The sequence below is a fragment of the Salmo salar genome, chromosome ssa10, assembly GCF_905237065.1.
Source record: "Salmo salar chromosome ssa10, Ssal_v3.1, whole genome shotgun sequence".
Lineage (NCBI taxonomy): Eukaryota > Metazoa > Chordata > Actinopteri > Salmoniformes > Salmonidae > Salmo > Salmo salar.
Window position 1 is genome coordinate 77454687 of NC_059451.1, and position 27058 is coordinate 77481744.

Here is a 27058-nt window from a genome sequence, read left to right on the forward strand (position 1 = left end):
TGATATCTCCAGGAATTATAATTATTTTTGTCTTAATCTCTTGCCTAGTACTGTCTTTCACTAGCTAGGGCAATCTAATTTAAGTCTGTCTGTCTGTCTTCCCAGAAGCCTACTTGGTGTGTGAACTGCTGACTGCTCATAACCTGGAGATGATTGTTGACATATCAACCAGGATTAAGTTGCAGGGCAATTTGTGCCTGTTGTTTTTCGTAATCAGTGGCTGTATTGGAGGGGGAGTGGTTTCTCCTCTCCTAGACAATCTGCAATTGGTACCGGGAGGTGTGCTCTTCACCTCTGCAAGTCAATTAGCAATTAGTGTTAGTACTTCAGTTTCCCCTGTTTTCTCAGCAGCAGCTGTGTCAGCGGTGGTCTCGTCGCAAAACTAAGATAGTTACGCCGAGTTGTTCTGAAGTGTTATTCCAACATGGTACCACTCTCTTAATTGAGTATCTTACCTAGTTATTGTCTGGTCTCATTTTGATCTTGTAGCTCTGGCAACTATTTATGTTTCTATACCCAATTCTCTCCGTGTATGTTCTACAGATGCTCCACATTCTGCGCGCACAACCCATGTGGAATTCCTGGTCTCTGGCAGCATTTGGAACTGACGATCTGCGGTCAAGAACGCCAAGTTTATCTCAGCCTATGCTGCCCTTCAGTCACTTTACTTTTTGGCCCTGATAGAGACATGGATCACCACAGAGACAATTGCTACTCCAGATGCTCTCATTTCACTACATTTTCTCTCGTAGTCCGAGAGCATCTGGTCGTCGCTGTGGTGGCACAGGGCTACTAATTTCTCCTAAATGGAGAATTTCTATTTTCTCCCTCACTCACCTGTCCATGAACTCATTTGGATTCCATGCTGTCGCTGTCACTTGTCCACTAAAGCTTAACATTGTCATCTATTACACACCAGGTGCTCTTAGAGTTCCTCAATGAGCTAAACACCTTGATAAGCTAATTTCCTGATGGCTCACCACTCTTTGTACTTGGTGACGTCTGCCTTCAATTCATTTCTTTCCAACTCTTTCGTTTGCCTCTTTTGAACTCACTCTTTCGAGTCCTCTCCTGCTCACAAGGCAGGCAACACGCTTGACCTCGTCTTTACTAGAGGCTGTTTGCCTACTAATCTCACTGCAACCCCCCCTCCAGGTCTCTGATCACTACATTGTTTCCACTCTAAACTTCTGATCCTAGGAAACTTTTCCACCTTCTCCTCCCTCCTTAACCTGTTGGGGATAGGGGGCAGTATTGACACGGCTGGATAAAAAACGTACCCGATTTAATCTGGTTACTACTCCTGCCCAGTAACTAGAATATGCATATAATTATTGGCTTTGGATAGAAAACACTCCAAAGTTTCTAAAACTGTTTGAATGGTGTCTGTGAGTATAACAGAACTCAAATGGCAGGTCAAAACCTGAGAGATTCCTTTACAGGAAGTGGCCTGTCTGACCATTTATTGTCTTTCTTTGACATCTCATTCAATTACAAAGGATCTCTGCGGTAACGTGACACTTCCCACGGCTCCAATAGGCTCTCAGAGCCCGGGAAAAACCTGAATGTCGTCATTTCAGCCCCAGGCTGAAACACATTATCGCCTTTGTCAAGTGGCCGATCAAGGGACTGTGGGCTTAGGCGCGTGCAGTGGCCGCCCCCGTCTTTGTGTTTTTTCCTCTGTTTGCCGAAAAGGAGATTCCCGGTCGGAATATTATCGCTTTTTTACGAGATAAATTGCATAAAAATTGATTTTAAACAGCGGTTGACATGCTTCGAAGTACGGTAATGGAATATTTAGAAATATTTTGTCACGAATTGCGCCATGCGCGCGACCCTGATTTACCATTTCGGATAGTGTCTGGGACGCACGAACAAAACGCCGCTATTCGGATATAACGATGGATTATTTTGGACCAAACCAACATTTGTTATTGAAGTAGCAGTCCTGGGAGTGCATTCTGACGAAGACAAAAGGTAATCAAACTTTTGTAATAGTAAATCTGATTTTGATGAAGGCTAATCTTGCCGGTTGTCTAAATAGCTAGCCCGTGATGGCTGGGCTATGTACTTAGAATATTGCAAAATGTCTTTTCACCAAAAAGCTATTTTAAAATCGGACATATCGAGTGCATAGAGAAGTTCTGTATCTATAATTGTTATGCTTTTTGTGAACGTTTATCGTGAGTAATTTAGTAAATTGTTAGTAAATTCCCCGGAAGTTTGCGGGGGGTATGCTAGTTCTGAACGTCACATGCTAATGTAAAAAGCTGTTTTTTGATATAAATATGAACTTGATTGAACAAAACATGCATGTATTGTATAACATAATGTCCTAGGGTTGTCATCTGATGAAGATCATCAAAGGTTAGTGCTGCATTTAGCTGTCTTCTGGGTTTTTGTGACATTATATGCTAGCTTGAAAAATGGGTGTCTGATTATTTCTGGCTGGGTACTCTGCTGACATAATCTAATATTTTGCTTTCGTTGTAAAGCCTTTTTGAAATCGGACAGTGTGGTTAGATTAACGAGAGTCTTGTCTTTAAATAGCTGTAAAATAGTCATATGTTTGAGAAATTGAAGTAATAGGATTTTTAAGGTATTTGAAAATCGCGCCATTGGATTACACTGGCTGTTACGTAGGTGGGACGATTACGTCCCGCCTAGTCCATAGAGGTTAACTTTGACGAGTTCAAACACATGGGTGTGATGATTCTACAGTGGTCCCTGCAGCATATGCTCAAACTGGTGGGATTAGAACACTTCGTTAGAACATTTAGTTACGATTGACGCAACAGTCAATGTTTGAGCTGGCCACAGTTTTTTTCACAGAAATATTTTGCACAAACAGTTTTTACAACGTTATGTTCTCAATATGAGCAGTTCCTTTTTGGATGCAATGTTCAAACTTTCACAGAAGTTCAAGAGCATAATTATCATCCAAATCGTAAAATTTAGGCTAAATTAGTCCTAGTGGTAACTGAGGAAAGTTTGAGTTAACACAAGCAGTCTTATTTAGCTAACTCTTCGCTGACAGAACGCACAATATGAATTAACTAATAGCAATTACTATATATAATTCATCACATCATGGGAAAGCTTACCTGTGATTTAACTGAGTAAAATACGATGAGATGAGAAGAGGTAACAAGATGAGTTGGGACTTTGCAGTATGCATGTTGAAGGCGAAGGGGGTGCATCGTCTACCATCATTCACTTACAGAAGTTTACTCGAAAGACGAGTGAATCCTCCCTTCACCTCGCTTTGCTAACATGTTTGGTCCGACAGACATTTACATGACACCCAGAATGCCTTGAAGGATGTCAACAATTAGGCTCCACACTTTGCCAGAAAATAGCTTAACATTAGCTCATAGTCAGTACAACCTTGAATAAAGTATTTTGCACACATCATTTCTCCATTACAATCTATGCAATAATCCTAATGCATGATTTGTCACCAGTAGTTGAAAACGTGAATAAAACAATAAAGAAACGATTAACACAAACTATTTCTGATAGTGATGTATTGATATTTGTCAGCTTAGATGGTTTGTTAAAATTTCTACCATGGCTAGATGGAGTAGCTATGCTTACAACAGCTCTATCTAGTGGTCGCATCAGGGACAACAGTTGTTGACAACTGTAGCATTGAAGCTAATCCTTTTCATAACCTTAACCTCATTTACTTAACTATGTTAATTCACCTAACCTGCCATGTTAATTATCCTAACCTGCTATGTAACAAACCATCTGTGGAGATAAATCATCAGTATCGCTACACCAGCAGCCAATCTCGTCACCCCTGACACTCACTTGGAGCCCTTCAGTGTTGTTGTTTATGTATGTAGCTAGTGAGCTAAGCTGCACATGTGGAAATTCTGGAGAGTTTTATAAATTCTGACCGAATGTGACAGTGAGGAGCTGCCCCCCAACCTTGTGGCCATTGAGAACTCTGAATCTGAAGGAATCTGAGGACCCCTTGCCCACCGACAAAGTTCCAGATCCCTCTGAAGATGCTGGTGTTGATGGAGGCAGACCAACAGTGAATGAAGTACAGGAGGTCTGTGGTATCTGGAAGGCTGCCAGACATTTCACCCCTCCTGCCCTTGCTGTTGGCTTTGATGAGTCCCAGTCTGGAGTGCAAAGCCCCTTGCCATCTCCCTCTGAGGCAGAGTCCTTCAAGTTGTTTTTAACAGAGGAGCTGTTGGGAGACAGTGGAGGAGACCAATGGCTATGCCTTGGAGATACAGGAGAAGAGAGAGCCACAAGGAAGGTGGACCGCCTGATGGGAGAGAGAAAGATCAAACCAAACTGTGTGCTGGACTATAACCGCTAAATGGGGTCAGTGGATAAGGCAGACATTATTAACAGCTTTGTGGCATGTGCTCGGAAAAACACCAACTGGTATAAGAAGATATTTTCCCATCTGATCGACACTGCTGTCCTCAATGGCCATATAGTTCACCGCCAGCTAACAAGTGAGATGATTACTGAACAAGGTTCACTGTAATTGGACAAACAGTTCACATACAAATCAAATACAATTCCATTATGCTATTATATTATATTAACTAACTCACTCACCACCCCACTCCCTCATCATCCTCTCCACTCCCTCGTCCTCCCTACTATCTCTCCAAACAGTATGTTGCTAGCATACAAAGCTGTCCTCAATCTTCAACAAGACAGATGTCCAGTTCCAGTTATGATGTTGGCAAGTTATCTTCAGTACTGTGTGTGTGTGTGTGTGCTTTCTGAAACTACAGAATGAAGAGGAATTATTAGTGATTAGAATAAAATATCAGGATATAGCAGTAAAACAATATTACAATGAATTAACATATCTGAAGGGCTCCACAATGGGGCAATGCAAGCTAATACTCGTTTTATGCCATCAGCATTGTTTTACAGAACTAATAGAAAATGTAACTAAATCAAATAAAATGTTATTTGTCACATGCGCCGAATACAACAGGTGTAGAACTTACAGTGAAATGCTTACTTACAAGCCCTTTAACCAACAATGCTTTAAGAAGTTTTAAGAAAAAAGTGTTAACCTGTTATGGCTAGGGGGCAGTATTTTCACGGCCGGATAAAAAGCGTACCCGATTTAATCTGATTATTACTCCTGCCCAGAAACTAGAATATGCATATAAGTATTAGCTTTGGATAGAAAACACTCCAAAGTTTCTAAAACTGTTTGAATGGTGTCTGTGAGTATAACAGAACTCATTTGGCAGACCAAAACCTGAGAAGATTCCTTACAGGAAGTGCCCTGTCTGACGATCTCTTGCCCTTCTTGATTATCTCTATCCAATACAGGGGATCTCTGCTGTTACGTGACACTTCATACGGCTCCCATGGGCTCTCAGAAGGCGGCAAAAAGCTGAATCGTGGCTTTGCAGGCTCTGGCTGAAAAAAAGTAGCGCGTTTGGATAGTGGCTGGTCACAGTACTGTGAAACTCAGGCTCGTGCACGAGGGTATCCCATGCTTTTATTTTCGCTCTCTTTGTACGTATACACGCTTTCCCGGTCGGAATATTATCGCTTTTTTACGAGAAAAATGGCATAAAAATTGATTTTAAACAGCGGTTGACATGCTTCGAAGTACGGTAATGGAATATTTAGAATTCTTTTGTCACGAAATGCGTCGTGCTCGTGACCCTTATTTACACTTCGGATAGTGTCTTGAACGCACGAACAAAACGCCGCTATTTGGATATAACAATGGATTATATTGAAACAAACCAACATTTGTTATGAAGTAGCAGTCCTGGGAGTGCATTCTGACGAAGAACACCAAAGGTAATCAAACTTTTCTAATAGTAAATCGGAGTTTGGTCAGGGCTAAACTTGGTGGGTGTCTAAATAGATAGCCGCGATGGCTGGGCTATCTACTCAGAATATTGCAAAATGTGCTTTCACCGAAAAGCTATTTTAAAATCGGACACCTCGATTGCACAAAGGAGTTCTGTATCTATAATTCTTAAAATAATTGTTCTGTTTTTTGTGAACGTTTATCGTGAGTAATTTAGTAAATTGTTAGTAAATTCCCCGGAGGTTTGCGGGGGGTATGCTAGTTCTGAACGTCACATACTAATGTAAAAAGCTGGTTTTTGATATAAATATGAACTTGATTGAACAAAACATGCATGTATTGTATAACATAATGTCCTAGGGTTGTCATCTGATGAAGATCATCAAAGGTTAGTGCTGCATTTAGCTGTGGTTTTGTTTTTTGTGACATTATATGCTAGCTTGAAAAATGGTTGTCTGATTTATTTCTGGCTGGGTACTCTGCTGACATAATCTAATGTTTTGCTTTCGCTGTAAAGCCTTTTTGAAATCGGACAGTGTGGTTAGATAAAGGAGAGTCTTGTCTTTAAAATGCTGTAAAATAGTCATATGTTTGAGGAATTTTTTGTAATTCGCGCCACGCCCATCATTGGATATTGGAGCAGGTGTTCCGCTAGCGGAATGTCTAGATGTAAGAGGTTAAGTAAAATATAGAAAGTAAAAGTAACAAATAATTAAACAGCAGCAGTAAAATAACGATAGCAAGGCTTTATCCTCTAGGGGCTAGGGGGCAGTATTTTCACGGCCGGATGAAAAACGTACCCAATTTAAACAGGTTACTACTCCGGCCCAGAAAATAGAATATGCATATTATTAGTAGATTTGGATAGAAAACACAAAAACCTGAGGAAAAAATACAAGCAGGAAATGAATATTGTTTGGCTGTACTATTTTCAAGTCATTGCCAATAAAACACACAGTGACAAAGGATTCATTTTGGACTTCCTATGGCTTCCACTAGATGTAAACGATCTTTATAAAGTTGTTTGAAGCGTCTATGATGAACAGAGACCGGATGAGAAGGAAGGGAAGTTGACGTCCCTGGGAGGTCGTCACTTCATTATTGCGCGCACACGTGCATTCATGTGAGGCAAGACATTTTTCAAAACTTGTTTCAAGACATAGGAGAGGTCGGGTTGAAATATTACTAATGTTTCACATCAAAAATGGACCAAAAGATTGATGCTAAACAACGTTTGACATGTTTGAACGAACGTAAATAGATTTTTTTTAAACTTTTCGTCGTGACTTTTCCCTCCCATTTTGAGTAGCCTACCGAAAGCGCTAACAACACGGAACAGCATGGAGTTATTTTGACATAAATTATGAACTTCATTAAAAAAAAAACATTTGTTGTGGACCTGAGATTCCTGGAAGTGCCTTCTGATGAAGATTATTAAAGGTAAGGGAATATTGCTAATGTTATTTATGGTATTAGATGATTCCAACATAGCGGCTAGATGTATAGCCTAGTGTATTTTTCTGACCAGAGTACTCAGATTATTGCAAAGTATGCTTTCCCAGTAAAGTTATTTTGAAATCTGTCAATGCGGTTGCATTCAGAATGCAACCGTTATTCTTTGAATAACAGTTTAATACTTTAACCACGTTTTATAATGAGTATTTTTTTGTAAATTCACTGGCAGTTTTGGGGGAGACACATTTTCTCAATGACACGCGCCGATGTAAAATGCTGTTTTTGGATATAAATATGAACTTGATAGACAATACATGCATTTTTGTTCTAACAATGTCCTAGGAGTGTCATCTGATGAAGATTGTCAAAGGTTAGTGCATAATTTTTGCTGGTTTTCTGCTTTTGGTGACGCTTGTCCTTGACTTGAAAATGGATGTGTGTATTTTTTTGGCTATGTACTCTCGTAACATAATTTAGCCTCTCTGGGCTAGGCGGGACAAATTCGTCCCACCTACGCAACAGCCAGTCTAATCCAGTGGCGCGATTTTCAAATACCTTAGAAATGCTATTACTTCAATTTCTCAAACATATGACTATTTTACAGCTATTTAAAGAGAAGACTCTCGTTAATCTAACCACACTGTCCGATTTCAAAAAGGCTTTACAACGAAAGCAAAACATTAGATTATGTCAGCAGAGTACCCAGCCAGAAATAATCAGACACCCATTTTTCAAGCTAGCATATAATGTCACAAAAACCCATTAGACAGCTAAATGCAGCACTAACCTTTGATGATCTTCATCAGATGACACACCTAGGACATTATGTTATACAATACATGCATGTTTTGTTCAATCAAGTTCATATTTATATCAAAAACCAGCTTTTTACATTAGCATGTGACGTTCAGAACTAGCATTCCCACCGAACACTTCCGGTGAATTTACTAAATTACTCATGATAAACGTTCACAAAAAACATAACAATTATTTTAAGAATTATAGATACAGAACTCCTTTGTGCAATCGAGGTGTCCGATTTTAAAATAGCTTTCGGTGAAAGCACATTTTGTAATATTCTCAGTAGATAGCCCAGCCATCACGGCTAGCCATTTAGACACCGACCAAGTTTAGCCCTGACCAAACTCCGATTTACTATTACAAAAGTTTGATTACCTTTGGTGTTCTTCGTCAGAATGCACTCCCAGGACTGCTACTTCAATAACAAATGTTGGTTTGGTTCAAAATAATCCATCGTTATATCCAAATAGCGGCGTTTTGTTCGTGCGTTCCAAGACACTATCCGAAGTGGAAATAAGGGTCACGAGCATGGCGCAATTCGTGACAAAATTCTAAATATTCCATTACCGTACTTCGAAGCATGTCAAGCGCTGTTTAAAATCCATTTTTATGCCATTTTTCTCGTAAAAAAGCGATAATATTCCGACCGGGAATCTGTGTTTAGGTAAACAGAGGAAAGAAAACAAAGCATTCGGTCGACGCGGGCACGCGCCTCAGTCTCACAGTACTGTAACCAGCCACTACCCAAACGCGCTATTTTTTTTCAGCCAGAGCCTGCAAAGCCACGATTCATCTTTTTGCCGCTTTCTGAGAGCCCATTGGAGCCGTAGGAAGTGTCACGTAACAGCAGGGATCCTTTGTTTTGGATAGAGATGACAAAGAAGGCCAAGAAATGGTCAGACAGGGTACTTCCTGTACAGAATCTTCTCAGGTTTTGACCTGCCATTTGAGTTCTGTTATACACAGACACCATTCAAACAGTTTTAGAAACTTTGGAGTGTTTTCTATCCAAAGCCAATAATTATATGCATATTCTAGTTACTGGGCAGGAGTAGTAACCAGATTAAATCGGGTACGTTTTTTTTATCCAGCCGTGTCAATACTGCCCCCTAGCCCTGACAGGTTAAAGAAGCAATAAAACTGGTTTTCTTTAGACTAGTTGAGTATCTGGAGCATCAACATTTGTGGGTTCGATTACAGGCTCAAAATGGCCGGAAACAAAGACCTTTCTTCTGAAATTCGTCAGTCTATTCTTGTTCTGAGAAATGAAGGCTATTCAATGCGAGAAATTGCCAAGTAACTGAAGATCTGTTACAAAGCTGTGTACTACTCCCTTCACAGAACAGTGCAAACTGTCTCTAACCAGAATAGAAAGAGGAGTGGGAGGCTCCGGTGCACAACTGAGCAACAGGGCAATTACATTAGTGTCTAGTTTGAGAAATAGATGCCTCACAAGTCCTCAACTGGCAGCTTCATTAAATAGTACCCGCAGAACACCAGTCTCAACATCAACAGTGAAGAGGCGACTCTGGGATGCTGGCCTTCTAGGCAGAGTTGCAAAGAAAAAGCCATGTCACAGACTGGCCAACAAAAATAAAAGATTAAGATGGGCAAATGAACACAGACAGTGGACAGAGGCACTCTGCCTAGAAGGTCAGCATCTCGGAGTCGCCTCTTCACTGTTCACGTTGAGACTGGTGTTTTGTGAGTACTATTTAATGAAGCTGCCAGGTGAGGACTTGTGAGACATCTGTTTCTCAAACTAGACACTAAGGTGTTCGGATCACAAAGAAGAACATTCGTGAGATGCAGAAAAATGAAAAGATGCTGGAGGAGTGCTTGATGCCATCTGTCAAGCATGGTGGAGGCAATGTGATGGTCTTGGGGTACTGTGGTGGTGGTAAAGTGGGAGATTTGTACAGGGTAAAAGGAACCTTGAAGAAGGAAGGCTATTTATATCTCAATTTTGCAACGCCATGCCATACCCTGTAGACGGTGCTTAATTGGAGCCAATATCCTCCTAAAACAGGACTATGACCCAAAGCACAGCTCCAAACTATGCAAAAACTGTTTAGGGAAGAAGCAGTCAGCTGGCATTCTGTCTATAATGGAGTGGCCAGCACAGTCACTGGATCTCAACCCTATTGAGCTGTTGTGGGAGCAGCTTGACCGTATGGTATGTAAGAAGTGCCCATCAAGCCAATCCAAATTAACCCTCTTCAGATTACCTCAACAAATTAACACTTAGAATGCCAAATGTCTGCAATGCTGTAATTGCTGCAAATGGAGGATTCTTTGACGAAAGCAAAGTTTGAAGGACACAATTATTATTTCAATTTAAAATCATTATTTATAACATTGTCAACGTCTTGACTATATTTCGTATTCTTTTTGCACTTAATTTCATGTATGTTTTCATGAAAACAAGGACATTTCTAAGTGACGCCATACTTTTTAACGATAGTGTACATGTAGGTAGAGTTAAAGTGTGTATGCATAGATAATAAACAGAGAGTAGTAGCAGCGTAAAAGATTGGTGTGGGTAGCCCTTTGATTAGCTGTTCAGGAGACTTATGGCTTGGAGGTAGAAGCTGTTAAGAAGACTTTTGGAAATAGACTTGGCGCTCCGGTACTGCTTACTCTCGAAACTTTTGAGGATCTGAGGAACCATGCCAATGTCTTTTCAGTCTCCTGAAGGGTATAGGCTTTGTTGTGCCCTCTTCACAACTGTCTTAGTGTGTTTGGACCATAATAGTTTGCTGGTGATGTGGTCACCACGGAACTTGAAGCTCTCAACCTGCTCCACTGCAACCCCGTCGATGAGAATGGGGGCTTGCTCGGTCCTCCTTTTCCTGTAGTCCACAATCATCTCCTTTGTCTTGATCACATTGAGGGAGAGGTTGTTGTCCTGGCACCACACGGCCAGGTCTCTGACCTCCTTCCTATAGGCTGTCTCGTCGTTGTTGGTGATCACCACTGTTGTGTCATCGGTAAACTTGATGATGGTGTTGGAGTCGTGCCTGCCCATACAGTCATGAGTGAACAAGGAGTACAGGACGGGAATGAGCACGCACCTCTGAGGGGCCCCCATGTTGAGGATTAGCGTGGCAGATGTGTTGTTACCTACTCTTACCACCTGGGGTGGCATGTCAGGAAGTCCAGGATCCAGTTGCAGAGGGAGGTGTTTAGTCCCAGGGTCCATAGCTTAGTGATGAGTTTTGGTGTTGAACGCTGAGCTGTAGTCAATGAATAGCATTCTCACATAGGTGTTCCTTTTGTCCAGATGGGAAAGGGCAGTGTTGAGTGCCATAGAGATTTCATCATCTGTGGATCTGTTGGGGTGGTATACAAATTGGAGTGGGTCTAGGCTTTCTGGAATAATGGTGTTGATGTGAGCCATGGCCAGCCTTTCAAAGCACTTCATGGCTACAGACGTGAATGCTACGGGTCGGTAGTCATTTAGGCAGGTTACTTTAGTGTTCTTTTGCACAGGGACTATCATGGTCTGCTTGAAACATATTGGTATTACAGACTCAGTCAGGGACAGTTTGAAAATGTCAATGAAGACACTTGCCAGTTGGTCAGCTCTTTCTAGGAGTACACGTCCTGGTAATCCGTCTGGCCCTGAGGCCTTGTGAATGTTGACCTGTTTTAAGGTCTTACTCACATCAGCTACGGAGAGTGTGATCACACAGTCATCAGGAACAGATTATGCTGTCATGCATGCTTCAGCGTTACTTGCCTCAAAGCGAGCATAGAACTAATTTAGCTCGATTGGTAGGCTCATGTCATTGGGCAGCTCACAGCTGTGCTTCCCTTTGTAGTCTGTTATAGTTTGCAAGACCTGCCACATCCGACGAGCGTCGCGGGCGGGTAAGGTAGGACGATTCATTCTTAGTCCTGAATTGATGCTTTGCCTGTTTGATGGTTCGTCGTAGGGCATAGTGAGATTTCTTATCAGTTTCCAGCTTCCACCCTTTAGCTCAGTGTTGATGTTGCCTGTAATCCGTGGCTTATGGTTGGGGTATGTACGTACGGTCACTGTGGGGATGACGTCATCGTTGCACTTATTGATGAAGCCAGTGACTGATGTGGTGTACTCCTCAATGCATTGGAAGAATCCCAGAACATATTCCAGTCTGTGCTAGCAAAACAGTCCTGTAGCTTAGCATCTGCTTCATCTGACCACTTTATTATTGCTGGTAGAAATTAAATAAAAGTTAGTTGAGAGCGGTCTTAGCGCCAGCATCGGTGTGTGGTGGTAGGTATGAAAAATACAGATACGTCTCTTGGTAAATAGTGTGGTCTACAGCTTATCATGAGATACTCTACCTCAGGCAAGCAAAACCTCGAGACTTCCTTAGATTTCGTGCAGCAGCTGTTGTTCACAAATATACATAGACTGCTACCCCTTGTCTTACCAGAGGCTGCTGTTCTATCCTGCTGAAAAAGCTTAAAACGTGCCAAGTGTATGATATTCATGACGTCGTTCAGCCATGACTCGGTGAAACATAAGATATTACAGTTTTTAATGTCCCGTTTTTAGGATATACATGATCGTAGATTGTATATTTTATTATCGATTGATTGTACGTTGGCTAATAGGGCCGATGGTTGCCACTAATAAGTACAAACAGTAGTATAAATCCCCTCGCACAGTCCCTGCAGCTGAACAATTTTCTCATGGCTTCTGGAAGGAAATGCTGTAGGAATGCTCAACCGGTGTAAGTCATTCAGCCGGTTGAGCAATGGGTCGGAGTCAGAGGCCGAGCCTTCTCTGATCTCTCCTCCTCCCGTTACGGGGTCTGAGACGCAGAACACTCCCACCATTAGCTCTGCCAAATTGAAAACCCTAGTCATTGGCGACTCCATTACCTGCAGTATTACACTTAAAACAAATCATCCAGCAATCATACACTGTTTACCAGGGGGCAGGGCTACCGATGTTAAGGCTAATCTGAAGATGGTGCTGGCTCAGGCTGAAACTAGCGAGTGTAGAGAGTATAGGGATTTTGTTATCCATGTCGGCACCAACGATGTTAGGATGAAACAGCAGAGGTCACCAAGCGCAACATAGCTCCAGCGTGTAAATCAGCTGGAAACATTGTCTCTGCACCCCTCCCAGTTAGGGGGAGTGATGAGCTCTACAGCAGTCTCACAACTCCATCGCTGGTTGAAAACTGTTTTCTGCCCCTCCTAAAAGAATGAATTTGTAGATAATTGTCCCTATTTCTGGGATTCACCTACAAACAGGACCAAACCTGACCTGCTGAGGAGTGACGGACGCCATCCTAGCTGGAGTGGTGCTCTCATCTTATCTACGAACATAGACAGGGTTCTAACTCCCCTAGCTCCACAATGAGATATGGTGCAGGCCAGGCTGTTAGCCAGCCTGCCATCTTAGTGGAGTCTGCCACTAGCACACTCAGTGTAGTCAGCTCAGCTATCCCCATTGAGACAATGTCTGTGCCCCGATCTAGATTGGGCAAAACTAAACATGGCGGTGTTCACTTTAGCAATCTCACTGGAATAAAGACCTCCTCCATTCCTGTCATTATTGAAAGAGATTGTGATATCTCACATCTCAAAATTGGGCTACTTAATGTTAGATCCCTGACTTCCAAAGCAGTTATAGTCAATGAACTAATCACTGATCATAATATTAATGTGATTGGCCTGACTGAAACATGGCTTACCCTCTCTAGGGTATGTGGGACGAAATCATCCCACCTACTCAACAGCCAGTGGAATCCCGTGGCGCGATATTCAAATACCTTAGAAATGCTATTACTTCAATTTCTCAAACATATGACTATTTTACACCATTTTAAAGACAAGACTCTCGTTAATCTAACCACACTGTCCGATTTCAAAAAGGCTTTACAACGAAAGCAAAGCATTAGATTATGTCAGCAGAGTACCCAGCCAGAAATAATCAGACACCCATTTTTCAAGCTAGCATATAATGTCACATAAACCCAAACCACAGCTAAATGCAGCACTAACCTTTGATGATCTTCATCAGATGACACTCCTAGGACATTATGTTATACAATACATGCATGTTTTGTTCAATCAAGTTCATATTTATATCAAAAACCAGCTTTTTACATTAGCATGTGACGTTCAGAACTAGCATACCCACCCAACCACTGTTTAAAATCCATTTTTATGCGATTTTTCTCGTAAAAAAAGCGATAATATTCCGACCGGGAAACCCTGTTTTCGTTCAAAGACGAAAAAATAAAAACATGGTGTCGGCTCGTGCACACGCCCCCAGTCTCATTGTTCTCTGATCGACCACTATCCAAATGCGCTACTGTTTTTCAGCAATGGGCTGCAAAGTCATCATTCAACATTCTGCCGCCTTCTGTATTTACGTTCGTTCAAACATGTCAAACGTTGTAAAACATCAATGTTTAGGGCCTTCAGAACGTGAAGATTCAGTAATATTTTAACCGGACGGTTCCTGTGTCTTGAAAAAGGTTTTGGAACGGAGGATCCACTCTCATGAATGCGCGCCAAGAAGTGATGTCACCCCCTGCCTCAACAACTTCCACTCCTTCTCATTTGGTCTCTGTTCATCATAGACGCTTCAAACAACTTTGTAAAGACTGTCGACATCTAGTGGAAGCCGTAGGAAGTGCACAATTATTACTACGTCACTGTGTATTCAATAGGAAACGACTTGAATAGAGCCCATGCATCCAGATTTCCACTTCCTGGTAGGATTTCTCTCAGGTTTTTGCTTGCCATATGAGTTCTGTTATACACACAGACACCATTCAAACGGTTTTAGAAACTTCAGAGTGTTTTCTATAAAAATCTACTAATAATATGCATATCCTAGCTTCTGAGTTTGAGTAGGAGGCAGTTTAATATGGGCACATTTTTTCCAAAATTGTCAATACTGCCCCCTACACTTAAGGAGCTGTAAGAGGTTTTAAACGCTCTACAACAAAGCTTTCTTAGTGTACAACAAGCCTTCTCTGCCCTTAACCTTGTTCTGAACAACTCCAAAACAAAGGTCATGTGGTTTGGTAAGAAGAATGCCCTTCTCCTCACAGGTGTGATTACTATCTCTGAGGGTTTAGAGCTTGATGTAGTCACCTCATACAATTACTTATATGAGGTGACTACATCAAGGACAACAACCACCACTGCTTGTTCACCCCGCTATCATCCAGAAGGCGAGGTCAGTACAGGTGCATCAAAGCTGGGACCGAGAGACTGATAGAAGCTGTTTATCTCAAGGCCATCAGACTGTTAAACGGCCATCACTAACATTGAGTGGCTGCTGCCAACATACTGACTCAATCTCTAGCCACTTTAATAGTAAAAAATTGGATGTAATAAATGTATCACTAGTCACTTTAAACAATGCCAGTTTATATAATATTTACATACCCCATATTACTCATCTCATATGTATATACTGTACTCTATACCATCTACTGCATCTTGCCTGTGTTTTGTCCTATATTTTTATTTAATTTTGAATGTTTAATCCCAGCCCCCGTCCCCACAGGAGGCCTTTTGCTAGGCCGTCATTGTAAATATACATTTGTTCTTAACTGACTTGCCTAGTTAAAAAGGTTAAATAAAAAGAAAGGAGAAAAAAAAGTGCCCCACTTTGCTTGCCGTGGGTTCAGCCGCCTTGCTGTCCGTATGTACTCCAGGTTCCGATGGTCGGTGAGGATGAGAAATGGGTCCTTGGCGCCCTTCAACCAGTGTCTCCACTCCGCTAGTGTCAACTTCACCGCCAGGAGCTCCCGGCCGCAAACGTCATAGTACCTCTCTGCTGGAGACAGTTTGAGTAATATACACATAGATACAATTTGTGGATTTTCTTGGCGTTGTGACAGAACAGCCCCATGCCCTATTCTGAGGCATCCACCTCCACTACGAAGGGCAGCGTATGATCTGGGTGTTTCAGCAACAGGGCGGAGGGTGGGTGTTTCAGTAGGCGGAAGGCTTCATCGGCTGTAGGACTCCACACCAACTTACGGGGGTCACCTTTGAGGAGATATGTGAGAGGAGAGGCGATGGACCTGAAGTTCTTAATGAAGCGGCGGTAGAAGTTTGCAAACCCCAAAAACCATTGTAGTCCCTTTATGGTGGTTGGGACTGGTCATGACCTGACTACCTCGACCTTCCTTTCATCCGGTATCCCATGAAGGAGACAGTGGCCTGATGGAACTGGCACTTCTCCGGCTTGGCGAACAGGTGGTTCTCCAGGAGGCGTTCCAGGACTACCCGGACGTGGGCGATGTGATCCTTCAAGGTGGCAGAGTATATCAGGATGTTGTCGATATACACGACCACCTGACGCCCAGGCATGTCCCAGAACACTGACAGAGCATTGGCTATTTCATAACGTATTACCAAGTACTCGTAGTGCACAGACATCGTGCTGAAGGCGATCTTCCATTCATCCCCTCTCGGATGCAGATCAAATTGTAGGCACTCTGCAGGTCCAGTTTAGTAAAAAAAACAGGCCCCGCGGAGCTGTTCGATGGCAGCCGACACCTACGGGAGAGGGTAGAGGAACTTGGTGGTGATGGAATTGAGACCTCTGTAGTCGATGCACGGACGTAGACCACCATCCTTCTTGGGCACGAAGAAGAAGCCTGCCGATGCAGCGGAGGTGGATGAAACCCTGTTGGAGAGCCTCCTGGGTGTACTCCTCCATAGCCTTGGTTTCAGCCACCAACAGGGGGTAGACACAATGAGGAGAGAGACAGGTGGCACAGATCTGGTAAACCTCCAGGAAGTCCGCCTGAAGGGCAACCACAGGAGTCTCAACCGACGTGGAACCACAGAGTAAGGGAAAGCAGGTCTTCCGACATCCGGGTGCCTAGGCAGTAATTTCTATCCTCGACCAGGAGATGGTGGGGTTGGAGCCATGGGAGCCTTTGTGTATTTATTTTTTTATTTAACTTGGCAAGTCAGTTAAGAACACATTTTTATTTACAATGACAGCCTACCAGAGAACAGTGGGTTAACTGCCTTGTTCAGGGGCAGAACGACAAAGTTTTACCTTGTCAGCTCGGGAGTTCGAATTTCGGTTACTGGCCCAACGCTCTAACCACTAGGCTACCTGCTGTGTATGGGTGCCTTGATGATGAGTAAGGGCTCTCCTGGTGCAGGAGTCCCACTGTGATAGTGAGTGGTTCTGTGATGTGTGTGATTGTCCCAGATCCCAGTGGTCAATTATCCAGCGCTTGCCACGGAGAGGAGAGCGGGTATAAAGTTATGTTAAGGGAGGGAAGCAAGGGCCTGGTCAATAAAATGTCCCCGCGGCACCGGAATCCACTAGAACTGTAGAAACAACACATGAGGGACAGCCAGCTAGTGAAATCGGTACTAAAAAGGGTTTGACGGAAAGTGATGATAGAATTCTCACGCCTACACCAGGAGAAGGATGATCACAGGGCCGTCCCCCTGCTCTAGTGGATCCCGGGTTGGGACGTAGTGGACACCGTTGAAGCTGGTGCCCCTCCAGACCACAAAAGGGACAGAGCCCAAGCCGTCTCCGATGGCCACGCTCAGCCGCGGGGAGGCATGTGGCCCCTACCTCCATGGGTTCAGGCTCTAGATGGATGGCATCCAACGAGAGGGTGTTGTCTCTGCATGGCAACTCCGTCTGGACCTCTTTGCGCAATTGTCTTCTAAATAAGGTACGGAGCGCCGCCTCATTCCATCCGCTGTATTCTGCCACTGTACGGAAGGTGAGGGCGTACTGCGCAGCGGTCTGGATTCCTGCCGTAGTTGGAGTAGGCTCTCACCCCCCACTCTGCCCTCCGGTGGATGATCAAAGATTCCTCTGAACAGAGCCTTGAACCTGTCATAGGAACCCAGCTCCTCATCTTCTCTCTCCCAGATGGCTGTAGCACACTCCAATGCCCGCCCGGTCAGCAGGGAAATAACCATTGCAACCTTGGACCTCTCGTTGGTGGGGGGCTCCCATCTGATGAGTGAAATAGAGGGAGCACTGGAGGAGGAAGCCACAGCATTTAGATGGAGTCCCATCATATTTGACAAGCGGACATCGCTGACCTGGGCGAATTGTTGAATGGGCTGAAGTGCTGGCTTTCTGGGTCGACTCATGGTATAGGATCCTCCGACTCGTTGGAGGTGAGTCCTCTTGATGAAGATCTAGATGTTGAAGAACACGGAGGACCTCATCCATAGCCGTCTCCAGTTGCCCCAGCTGGTCGTGGTCTTGGCGAAGTAGATCTTCCTGTTATTGGACCATCTGGAAGATGTCTCGGTTGGCTGCTGCTTCCATTTTGTGAGGCAGTATTCTGTAATGAAGATGCAGGGAGACAGGAAGCAGATGCAGTCGGTGAGTTACATATGAACAAACGTAGAGATAATACAAGAGCAGCGTCTGAACATGAACACAAAAAATACTGCCTGATTGGTGATACAATAAGTGCTATATAAAGGGGAAGTAATAAGGAGGTGATGAAGTCCAGGTGTGCCTGACGAGACTAAGCTGTGGATAAGGATGTTTGCCAGGTGTGCTTAATGATGGGATTCCAGGACCGGTGTTAGTAGACCGGCGACGTCGAGTGCCGGAGTGGGGGAGCGGGGATAGACGTGACATAAACAACCAATGCACAAACAGGAACCTGAATGAGCAGAGTGAGGCACAAGTGTTAGACATGGCTGACCTGTTGTCTCTTTTCTATATGTAATACCCTTGGTAGAACCAAGTATTGAGTTTGTTATAATTAATTGGTATTAGATTTAAAAGGTGATTGAATTGCTCCCGAATTGTAATGTTGTTCATGCATTTCTTTTGAAGAAATATTAATTTAATGTATAAGTGAATAGATTGGTTTACTTTTAAGTTTTGACAAATAAGGTCGCTTGTTAAGCTGTGTCCAATAGGAAAGTTGACCTGGTTAAGGGAAGGCCTGGGGAAAAAAAGAGAGGGAGAGAGACGTTGGGAAAAGGAGGGAGATACATTATGACCGTTGGTGAAGAAGAATGATAAAAGAAGACAATAAAAATGGGACAAAACCCATACCTACCGAGTTTTGAAGGGAAATACTGATTTTATTTTATAAGAGAGTTATCATTTGGTTAAGAAAGACTTAGTAAAGACTGAAGCTACCGTCTCATCGTGGAGGTATTGGACAGCCTTGAGGTTAGCCTAGCATCATTCGACACAGAGAGAAAATAGCTTGGGGAAGATTAATGAGTTCTTGTTTCCATGGGATATCGGTTACTGCTAAGGAGTACTGTCTGCATTGATAGCTGTGCTTGCTGTGGATCTTGTGAGGAAACCTGCACGGAATTGCCATACTTCGCTGAAGGAATATCTACAAGTAGTGAGAAACCACAACGGTGGGGTGCTTCGGGACTTTATGTGTGTCGTAATTTTTTTGAGCTCCAACGCGCATCAATGGGCTTGAAATAATTTGGACATGGGTTGTGCACGACTCATTGGTGTTTATTATTTTATTTTTATTTTGATGTGGTGCATTGAAAATGTAATAATACACATCTTGAACCTTATGTATGTTGCCTTGGTGGAGTCATTTATGGTTTCAATTTAATTTAACCTCTCTAGGGTCGGCGGGACGAAATCGTCCCACCTACTCAACAGCCAGTTGAATCCCGTGGCGCGTTATTCAAATACCTTAGAAATGCTATTATTTCAATTTCTCAAACATATGACTATTTTACACCATTTTAAAGACAAGACTCTCGTTAATCTAACCACACTGTCCGATTTGAAAAAGGCTTTACAACGAAAGCAAAACATTAGATTATGTCAGCAGAGTACCCAGCCAGAAATAATCAGACACCCATTTTTCAAGCTAGCATATAATGTCACATAAACCCAAACCACAGCTAAATGCAGCACTAACCTTTGATGATCTTCATCAGATGACAACCCTAGGACATTATGTTATACAATACATGCATGTTTTGTTCAATCAAGTTCATATTTATATCAAAAAACAGCTTTACATTAGCATGTGACGTTCAGAACTAGCATACCCCCGCAAACTTCTGGTGAATTTACTGAATTACTCACGATAAACGTTCACAGAAAACATAACAATTATAGATACAGAACTCCTCTATGCACTCGCTATGTCCGATTTTTAAAACAGCTTTTCGTTGAAAGCACATTTTGCAATATTCTGAGTAGATAGCCCGGCATCACAGGGCTAGCTATTTAGACACCCACCAAGTTTAGCTCTGACCAAAGTCAGATTTACTATAAGAAAAATGTTATTACCTTTGCTGTTCTTCGTCAGAATGCACTCCCAGGACTTCTACTTCAATAACAAATGTTGGTTTGGTTCAAAATAATCCATAGTTATGTTCAAATATCCTCTGTTTTGTTCGTGCATTCAAGACACTATCCGAATGGTAAAGAAGGGTGACACGCACGACGCATTTCGTGACAAAGAATTTCTAAATATTCCATTACCGTACTTCGAAGCATGTCAACCACTGTTTAAAATCAATTTTTATGCAATTTTTCTCGTAAAAAAGCGATAATATTCCAACCGGGAAAGCGTGTTTACGTTCAAAGAGAGAAAATAAAACATGGGGTCGACTCGTGCACGCGCCTCCGTCCCATTGTCCTCTGATAGAGCACTTACCAAAAGCGCTAATGTTTTTCAGCCAGTGGCTGGAATTACATCATTCAGCTTTTTCCCGCCTTCTGAGAGCCTATGGGAGCCGTAGGAAGTGTCACGTTACAGCAAAGATCCTCAGTTTTCAATAAACAGAGCCAAGAAGAACAAGAACTTGTCAGACAGGTCACTTCCTGTAAGGAATCTTCTCAGGTTTTTGCCTGCCATACGAGTTCTGTTATACTCAGACACCATTCAAACAGTTTTAGAAACTTTAGGGTGTTTTCTATCCAAAGCCAATAATTATATGCATATTCTAGTTTCTGGGCAGTAGTAATAACCAGATTAAATCGGGTACGTTTTTTTATCCGGCCGTGCAAATACTGCCCCCTACCCCCAACAGGTTAATGAATGGGAAAGCATATCCATATACAATAACAAAAATCTATAATCATTCTATCTGAAGTTAATACCCTAGTTGTCATCACCCTTGATAGTTTAGAATAGGGATTCTTATTAGAGATGTCCTTCTCACCTAACATCCCATGCTGTTGAGATATTCTACTTAAGGTAATATCGTGAGAGTCAAATTCGAGCCTGGTGAGAGGGTTACATACAGTGCCTTGCGAAAGTATTCGGCCCCCTTGAACTTTTCGACCTTTTGCCACATTTCAGGCTTTAAACATAAAGATATAAAACTGTAATTTTTTGTGAAGAATCAACAACAAGTGGGACACAATCATGAAGTGGAACGAAATTTATTGGATATTTCAAACTATTTAACAAATAAAAAAACTGAAATTGGGCGTGCAAAATTATTCAGCCCCCTTAAGTTAATACTTTGAGCGCCACCTTTTGCTGTGATTACAGCTGTAAGTCGCTTGGCGTATGTCTCTATCAGTTTTGCACATCGAGAGACTGAAATTTTTGCCCATTCCTCCTTGCAAAACAGCTCGAGCTCAGTGAGGTTGGATGGAGAGCGTTTGTGAACAGCAGTTTTCAGTTCTTTCCACAGATTCTCGATTGGATTCAGGTCTGGATATTGACTTGGCCATTCTAACACCTGGATATGTTTATTTGTGAACCATTCCATTGTAGATTTTGCTTTATGTTTTGGATCATTGTCTTGTTGGAAGACAAATCTCCGTCCCAGTCTCAGGTCTTTTGCAGACTCCATCAGGTTTTCTTCCAGAATGGTCCTGTACTTGGCTCCATCCATCTTCCCATCAATTTTAACCATCTTCCCTGCCCCTGCTGAAGAAAAGCAGGCCCAAACCATGATGCTGCCACCACCATGTTTGACAGTGGGGATGGTGTGTTCAGGGTGATGAGCTGTGTTGCTTTTACGCCAAACATAACGTTTTGCATTGTTGCCAAAAAGTTTGATTTTGGTTTCATCTGACCAGAGCACCTTCTTCCACATGTTTGGTGTGTCTCCCAGGTGGCTAGTGGCAAACTTTAAATGACACTTTTTATGGATATCTTTAAGAAATGGCTTTCTTCTTGCCACTCTTCCATAAAGGCCAGATTTGTGCAGTATACGACTGATTGTTGTCCTATGGACAGAGTCTCCCACCTCAGCTGTAGATCTCTGCAGTTCATCCAGAGTGATCATGGTCCTCTTGGCTGCATCTCTGATCAGTCTTCTCCTTGTATGAGCTGAAAGTTTAGAGGGACGGCCGGGTCTTCGTAGATTTGCAGTGGACTGATACTCCTTCCATTTCAATATTATCGCTTGCACAGTGCTCCTTGGGATGTTTAAAGCTTGGGGAATCTTTTTTTATCCAAATCCGGCTTTAAACTTCTCCACAACAGTATCTCGGACCTGCCTGGTGTGTTCCTTGTTCTTCATGATGCTCTCTGCGCTTTAAACGGACCTCTGAGACTATCACAGAGCAGGTGCATTTATACGGAGACTTGATTACACACAGGTGGATTCTATTTATCATCATTAGTCATTTAGGTCAACATTGGATCATTCAGAGATCCTCACTGAACTTCTGGAGAGAGTTTGCTGCACTGAAAGTAAAGGGGCTGAATAATTTTGCACGGCCAATTTTTTATTTTTTAATTTGTTAAAAAAGTTTGAAATATCCAATAAATTTTGTTCCACTTCATAATTGTGTCCCACTTGTTGTTGATTCTTCACAAAAAAATAGTGTTATATCTTTATGTTTGAAGCCTGAAATGTGGCAAAAGGTCGAAAAGTTCAAGGGGGCCGAATACTTTCGCAAGGCACTGTATACTTTAGTGTCAGTGGAATACAAACAGGCAGAACAACCCTGAGAAGATAAGAATCATCACAGTCTGAGCAGATGTAGAGGGAAAATGTATTTGCTATCATGGCTGTAGAGCAGGGATCACAACTACATTCAGCTGCTGGCCAATGTTGTTTCTTGAAAGGATGGTCAGGGGGCCAGAACATAATTAAGCAATAAGGTCGGAGGGGGTGTGGGATATGGCCAATTATGCAACGCGGAATGCCTGGATACAGCCCTTAGCCGTTGTATATTGGCCATATACCACAACCCCCTGAGGTACCTTATAGACTGGTAACCAACATAATTAGAGCCATAAAAATGCATGTTTTGCAATACCCATGGTAAAGGTTCTGATATACTACAGCTGTCAGCCAATCAGCATTCAGAGCTCCAGCCAGTTTATAATTACTCATAATTTATAGACTGCAAGAAGCCCAAACAGATATAATGTTTGACTAAAACATACTCATTTTAAACCTTGCTTACATTTGTATGTGATCACGTGTCTCTCGATTATGCGTGGGAACATATTTCTTAAATTAAAATCACTTGGAGATCATTTCCTAGTGTTTTTAAGTTTTGTTGGGGAACCCTGCTGTAGAGTACTCTGTCAAACAGTGGTTTGTGTAATCCACTGTAACATGATTACTTTATCTCTGCCTTCCCTTTTCCTGCAGTACACGTCGTGTCAGAGAACACTGTTAAATCATTTGGAGGCCATCTGCTACCCTAAGAAAATAGAACTGGCTTATCGTCTCTATTTTAAGTGTAGCATATTACTCACAAGCTGGTATTTCTTACCACAACATCTGGTATATTAAAGACATTTTACACTTTGGTGTCTTTTTCGGGGCGTTTATCTCTCCTTTACACTTTCTCACCACACTACATCCCTCTCTCTGTCTCTGTTGCATCTGTTTGTTTCCCCAGATTGTGCTGCTGGGGGCTGGTTTCACTGTGGGCAAGTCTCCCACTGCTCACAAAGACAAGCTCAATGCCTGTAACCTGCAGCTGGCTGGAGAAAATGTCTGGGTGTATGTGAGTACCTAGCCAGGGAGGGGTTCCTACATGGTTTGTTACTTAGGGAAAGGTTTGATATAAAGGGTTTAATATAATGTGACCCCTAGTTTTCTGAAGTGCAATCTCTGTGTTCTAGGTGTGCCCATCATCTACTCTAAGCCCGAGAGCATCCGTACACAGAAAAAGTATCTCCACCCGGCACTGAGGTCAGTCTGCGACCTCATTAGCTCAAAGATGTTTGTTTTATGGAGGCTTTCAGAGGCCATATTGTGCCTGTCACAACATCTCATGTCATAAGATGTTTATTCCAATGTGACCCTGCGTTTGTCATGTTATGCAGGATCTTTGTGGCACTGAATACGTGTAGGCTAGCTGGCCTTTGGCCTGGCAATTTAAATCACTCTTACTCACGCCGAAAATAGTTTTCCTCTGTTTCTACTCAGGCCAATAAATGTATTTAGGGACCATATGTTTCATATCTAGCCTCTACTTATGACCCTTGTCCTCTGTCAAGACATTCATCATTGTAATATATTTAACCCTTTATAGTCGATTGATGCACCGTTGCGTCAATCTAAGTTACATAACAAAAAAATCCCCATCAAAATCCTTTAGTTTAAGCTACAGATATCTGTTTTGCATTGGATGCATCATTACAAATGTTTGAGAGAGTTGTTAAACAGTCGGATGTTTTAAAGTTGTTCAGGGGATGTAACACATACAAAAATCCAGGCACAGACAAAATAAGTGGACATGTGTTAAAGCATTGTGCTGAACAATTGGCTGGTGTTTTTACAGACATTTTCCAATCCTCACTCAACCAGCAACACATGCCAGTATTGTGGAAAAACTCAATAATTATACCAATTCCTAAAGCATCTAATCCCTCTGTGCTGAATGACTACCACCCAGTTGCCTTGACATCCTTAGCAATTAAATGCCTTGAGAAACTTGTGAAAAGTCATATTCTCAGCGTCACCCAGAAGCTACTCGACCCATTTCAGTTTGCCTATCAGCCTAGCAGAGGAGTTGAGGATGCCATTCTTACCCTCCTTAACATGGTCTATAGACATTTAGAGGGTGCCAAATTCCATGTTAGGGTTCTGTTTTGACTTTTCTTCTGCCTTCAACACAATCCAGCCCTACATTCTGGCACAGAGACTCATTCGGGACTTCTCCTTAGATGGGGTGCTGGTTTTGTGGCTGTTGGACTTCCTGAGCCAACGCTCACAGCGAGTCAAAATAGGTCCCCACGTGTCAGACATACCAACACAGGCTCTCCTCAGGGATGTGTTTTGTCCCCACTCCTGTACATCTTGTACACTAATAGTTGTACTAGTTCCCATCCTGACAGACAGACACCTCGTTAAGTTCACTGATGACACTGCGTTGATCAGCCTGTTGCATGATGATGAGGAACATCATGGCCCGGTCCTAGATGACTTTGTAGAGAGGTGTGAGGAATCACACTTGGTCCTCAATACCAACAAGACCAAAGAGATGTGCATAGACTTCAGGAAGTGTACAACACCTACCTCTGCAACATCTATCAGAGGTCAGAATATAGAGATGGCAGAGGAATACAAATACCTGGGTGTCCTCTTGGACAATAAGCGTCAGTGGAGTGAATGTACAGACCTGATCTACAAAAAGAGCCAACAGAGACTGTACATTCTCAAAAAGATGGGATTTTTTTTTAATGTAGAATGTACTATACTGACTCTGTTTACAAATCTTTCATTGAGAGTATTTTTTTACCTTTTGTATTGTTTGTTGGTTTGGCAATGCCACTGTCAGCCAGATAAATATGCTGAGAAGGATTGTCACCACAGCAAGCAAGGTACTTGGAGTCAAACAGACAGGCCTGGATGAGATCTTTAAGGTCATGGCCCTCCGCCAACCTTACAAAATAATTTTAGACCCAAGCCACCCCCTGTACCCGGACTTTGAACTACTCCCCTCTGGACGCAGGTATAGGGCACCCCTCAGCAGGAAAAACAGAACTAGACAATCATTTGTGCCAGGTGTGGTATCCCTCCTAAATAGCTCGGGCTAATGTTCCTATCGACTCAGTAAGGCCAGCAGGCTAGTCTTAAAAAAAAAATGTTTTTATTGGTATGTAACTGTTATGAAAGTTGTATTGTCAATTTTGTTTTGTTTTTAAACGCCACTTTAAATGTGTACATGACTCTGCAAGAATATTTCCCCATGGGGACAATGAAGTCAGTAAGTAAAGTGGAGAAAAATCAATCTTGATCTCACTCAACCAACCATGTAGATATCTGACTTGATTTTGATGTACACTCTGCTAGGCCATCTCATCCAATTTAATCAGTAGGCCAGACTGGAGAAGTTGGTACTTTATTGTGTCCGGAGGGCAAACTCGGCATGAGAGATCAATTTTGAATGCAAACGCTGGGATACAAATGACAAACCAGCAAATATATTTGACTCCCAATCTTAAGATGGTAAAATGGGGCCTGAGAAAAGCATTTGTTTATGTTTTGCAAGGCTATAATCTGTTTATGTATGATCCAACTTGCAAAGTTTACCATTTTATGTGGAAGTATCTTATAAAATGTTCATGTGGTAAGGAATTTTCTCTGCTTACTTTCATGTGTTTACATGGCAACCACAACAGACTCCTCTTCGAGGAGCAACGTGTGTCATGGTTCCACTGGGCAGCAGAGACCGTCCTAGAGACAAATGACACCCAGGTGTCTTCTTTCACTAATTATGATTTTTCTTTTAAGAGAGGTGTGTTGTCTTTTTCCATTTGCAGAAGCTTGATTAGTTTGCTGTGTGCGTTTGTCTCCTGAGTACGATCTCTCGTCCTAGTGTTTGTTGTTTTCCCAGTGTTACTGTGATCCTTCTGTTACCGTTTCTCAGTAAAGTATTTACATTTATCCTAAACCACTGATTCCTCATCTGGTCTCTTCTCTGCTCCTGGGTCCAACCTCGTGTCACAGCAAGCTTCTGCCACCAACATGGACCCAGCAGAGATCAACCGGATTAAGAATGTTATAACCCACCAAGGAGCACTGCTGGGGCGGCAGCAAGAACAACTCTCCCAAATATCAGAGACCCTCTGGGCG